Source organism: Scyliorhinus canicula, chromosome 4 (genome assembly GCF_902713615.1).
Source record: "Scyliorhinus canicula chromosome 4, sScyCan1.1, whole genome shotgun sequence".
Taxonomy (NCBI): Eukaryota; Metazoa; Chordata; class Chondrichthyes; order Carcharhiniformes; family Scyliorhinidae; genus Scyliorhinus; species Scyliorhinus canicula.
This window is the reverse complement of record NC_052149.1, coordinates 106,668,527-106,673,126: the sequence shown is the minus strand read 5'-3', so window position 1 is coordinate 106,673,126 and position 4,600 is coordinate 106,668,527. Positions and strand designations below refer to the sequence as shown.

At 47.0% G+C, this 4,600-nt stretch overlaps 1 non-coding gene across 1 annotated transcript; it reads left to right on the top strand.

The window, feature by feature from the left end:
• Positions 1-2,264: 2,264 nt before the first annotated feature.
• Positions 2,265-2,346, top strand: trnas-cga. Its single transcript has one exon. It is a non-coding gene; the product is annotated as a tRNA-Ser (tRNA).
• The last annotated feature ends 2,254 nt before the right edge of the window (positions 2,347-4,600 follow it).

The window sequence follows — 4,600 nt, the reverse complement described above, 5'->3', positions numbered from 1 at the left end:
TCCTGCCCTGCTGTGCAGCAGAGCCAGCCACGGTGCCATGAACCTGGCTGCTGCTGCCTTCCCCTGGTGAGCCATCTCCCTCAACAGTATCCAAAGCGGTATATCTGTTTTGCAGGGAGATGACCGCAGGGGACACCTGCACTGCCTTCCTACTCTTGCTCTTTCTTTTGGTCACCCATTTTCTATCTCCCTCAGTAACCTTCACCTGCGGTGTGACCAACTCGCTAAACGTGCTAACCACGACCTCCTCAGCATCGCGGATGCTCCAAAGTGAGTCCATCCGCAGCTCCAGAGCCGTCAAGCGGTCTAACAAGAGCTGCAACTGAACACACTTCTTGCACGTGAAGGAGCCAGGGACAGTGGACGTGTCCCTGAGCTCCCACATCGCACACGAGGAGCATGACACGGGTCTGGGATCTCCTGCCATGTCTTAAACCCTTGATAAACTTAAACAACTAGAATTTCAAAATAAAAATAAATAAATTAGACAATGAAAAGAAAAAGAGAGACTACTTACCAGTCACTTACCAGGGTTAAAAAGCACCTCCTCACACTCTGCACCGATTTACCTCACTGCACCAAATTACCAAGTTTAAATCTCTCACTCCGGATGTGTCTCCTGGAAAAGTGCTCGCTTACTGTGTGCGCTCTCTGTCTGTCTTTTATACAGACCTCAGCTAACCGATGACTCAAAAAAAACCTTACCTTCAAAGAGAATAATACAATGTGCCCCTAAACAGGCCTCAACAGGCCTCAGGTGATTGACAGATAACTGCCTCTCAGCAATTAGGGTGGGGGCAGCTTCAACCAATCAGACACTAAGCTCCACACTGCACTTTTAACTGAAAAACAGCAGAAGGAGGCCATTTGGCCCATCGAGTCTGAACCGACCCACTTAAGCCCTCACTTCCACCCTATCCCCATACTCAATAACCCCTCATGACCTTCTAACCACTAAGGGCAATTTATCATGGCCAATCCACCTAACCTGCACGTCTTTGGACTGTGGGAGGAAACCGGAGCACCCGGAGGAAACCCACGCACACACGGGGAGAATGTGCAGACTCTCCACAGACAGTGACCCAGCGGGGAATCAATCCTGGGACCCTGGCCCAAACCTTTACAACATACCAATGCTCATTTACACAAGGTATGCTGAATTCTTCTAACAATGCTATGAAGCCCAAATTGTCAAGTTTGAATGCAGCAAATTAGTTGAAAAAGATAAACTTCAACAGAACCTTAAACCTTCAACCTGATGAGTAATACCAGATACATGTCAGCGGGCAACAAAAAAAACAACAACAATAACACTATAAAGAAGAAAAAATGGTGCACTCACCCTCCACCATCCTCCGTCTCCCACCAAAAGCACACATTGAAAGAGCTAAACAGCCCCTCAGAAAAGAAAAGTTCTCCCCTGGCCATCACCCAAGACAAAAAAGCCCAACATAATACGGCAAAGAGGGGCAGGAAGAACCAACACCACCTCACATTCCCGCCGAATGTTCAGTGTCCTCCCTCTCCTGCCAGTTCATTGTCTCTCAAAAACTCCATTGACTACTCTGGCATTTCAAAGTAGTATTCGCGGCCGTTGTGGGTCACCCAAAGGCGGGTCGGGTTCAACATTCCAAACTTCACCCCCTTCTTAAAGAGGGCAGCCTTGACCTGGTTTAAACCCACTGTCCCCTTTGCCAGTTCCGTGCTCAGATTCTGATATACCCGAAGCTCTTTGCCTTCCCAGGTACATCTCCTCATCTGCCTGGCCCACCGCAAGATCTTCTCTTTGTCCAGAAACTAATGTAGCCTCACCACCATCACCCTCGGTGGCTCATTCTCCAGTGGCTTCCACATAAGTGCCCTATGCGCCCGATCAACCTCCAGGCGCCAGTCAAAAGCCGCCTCCCCCATTAGCTTCTCCAACATCTTGGCCACAGAAGAGCCTGTGTCCACTCCCACGATGCCCTCTAACGTCCTCACTATTATCAGATTCTGTCTCCGGCAGAAGTTCGCCAAATCCGCCACTTTCTCCTTGAGCAGCTTCTGAGTCTCCCTCAGCATCCCCACTTCGGACGCCAACGAAGTACGTTGCTCCTTGTGCTCCCCCACTGCCTCTTCCACCTTGTGGATCACCTGGCTCTGGGTCTCTAGCCTCAGCTCCACTCGATCAATCCCTGCTTTCAGCCGGTCTATCACCTTCGCCAGGTCCTCCAGAGCCTCTCTCCTTTGTTGGCTGAATGTTTTGTTAAGACAGTCAACCAACAGCTGAGATGGCCGAGTGGTTAAGGCGTTGGACTCGAAATCCAATGGGGTTTCCCCGCGTAGGTTCGAACCCTGCTCACAGTGGCTGTGATCCGAAATCTTTACTCTGTTTGGAGCAATCTGCTTGCAGAACACGATGTCACATACTCTAAGCATAAATTAGAACAAAGTCAACCAACTGCTCCATCGACCATTGGGTTGGTCGGGCCGACCCTTTACCCTCCTCCATCTTCCCCAATGTCGCACAAAGAGTTTCATGCTCCTGCAGCCCCTTTCCCCTCGACCCACTTCTGGTCCACGGATCCATCCACCAACCTCAACAGTGCGTATAGCTTTCCTCTACCACCTCTGCACCTTAATCCCCCAAAACATCCACCCAGCAACCGGGGAAGGGGACCAGAAAACCACCTCAAGTGGGATCTGCCAAATGTGGGACCACTCACACCATGGCCGCCACCAGAAGTCGTAGAACAAGGTGCCTTTGCACATAAAGCAAAAGTAGTATTTGAATCTTTAATAACTGTGTTTTAAACTGATTTCAAAGTAACCTTTCAAAACTACAGTTACAAAAATAAATGTTATATGAACTCCATTTTTTGCGTTTATACCCGCGATAATAATGACCTTAAGTGTAAATGTGGTCAACTGGATGAAGCGAACAGATATTCTCAAATATACAAGAAATGCAATAAGTGTCAGTGGTATTTATTGTGAACCAAACTTTCTTGATAAAAAGAAAATGCCTGGATACCTTTGAGAACCATTTCTCACTCAAAAGAATTTGAGACAAACGGCTCACTCTGACTTCAAGTAAATTCTCTTCCATCATTTGTGTACATTATGTGTGAGTCATGCTGTAGTTCTTTTGCTCTGTGAGGGCAGCGGGATGAGCAAATTATTTCACGAACAGGCACCTTGAAATTACAAGAAGACTTACTTTAGTTTTGTGAGGGATTTGCACAGTTGCACAATTCTATTGAAATTGGATTCAATTTGGAAAGTCGGCAGTCTGAAGCCACTCTTTAAAATGCAAATGCTCATCCTCTGATAGATTATGCAGTGGCATCAGGCAAAGACATGTAAAATATAACACCCTGTCATGCAGGAGAATGTAGATGGAAAAAGAAATATGACTAGAGTCTCCATCACTGGACAATACTTGCATTCTTTAACTGATCAATATAGAGGATTATGTAACCCATGCACCACACAAATGTTTTCAGTTTTTTTTCATAGAATTTACAGTGCAGAAGGAGGCCATTTGGCCCATCGAGTCTGCACCGGCTCTTGGAAAGAGCACCCTATCCAAGCCCATACCTCCACCCTATCCCCATAACCCAGTAACCCCACCCAACACTAAGGGCAATTTTGGACACTAAGGGCAATTTAGCATGGCCAATCCACCTAACCTGCACATCTTTCGACTGTGGGAGGAAACCAGAGCACCCGGAGAAAACCCACGCACACACGGGGAGGACGTGCAGACTCCGCACAGGCAGTGACCCAAGCTGGGATTCGAACCTGGGACCCTGGAGCTGTGAAGCATTTGTGCTAGCCACTATGCTACCGTGCTGCCGTTTGAACGGATGTTTAACATTATAGATTTTAGGCTCATGACCAATGCACCATGCCCAATTAAACAGCTGTGTCTGAGGAAGCTGAACAGTGCACCAGGGGGTATTTTGATGTTGCCTCACAGATACGTTTTGTGATCTGTAATAATGATTTGTAATTAGGCCTCAGTGTTTTGGGTTTGATTTTTCATTGGCCGCAGTGAAAATAATGCATTTGAAAACAGCAACAAACAAGATGGCACTGTTTCTTTGTGGGATTAATTTGATTAGACCGCTGCAAACATGCATAACTCTGTAAAATGGTGATACTTACTTGAAATAGGTAGCCAATCAGGGAGGAACTGATATAAAAAAAACATTAGGGACTTTCTAAATAAAGCTGGTGCTGGATTGGGAGACTTGAGGCAACATAAGGGTGAGACTCGATGGGCTGAATGGCCTTTACTTGACCTTGACCTTTCTCATGCACTTGTTTTTAAATTGCCATTAAATGGGATAAGAGCGGGACTCAATGTCAAGTGGAAAATGTGCACCCTGTGTAAGGGTGCTGTCATTATGTGTACCTGGTGGTTGGTTGCTGCAGAAGGTGAATGTAACAACAACAAATACAGGTGCAGGTGGAATTTTGCCTTTCAATGTTTCACATTTATTATCAGGTTATCATTTGGGGACACCGGTGATTGCAGGATCTTGAAGAAGGTGGATGAGTTTGGGGGTTGGGGTCGGGGGGGGGGGGGGGGGGGGAGGGGCAGTAATGAATAGGG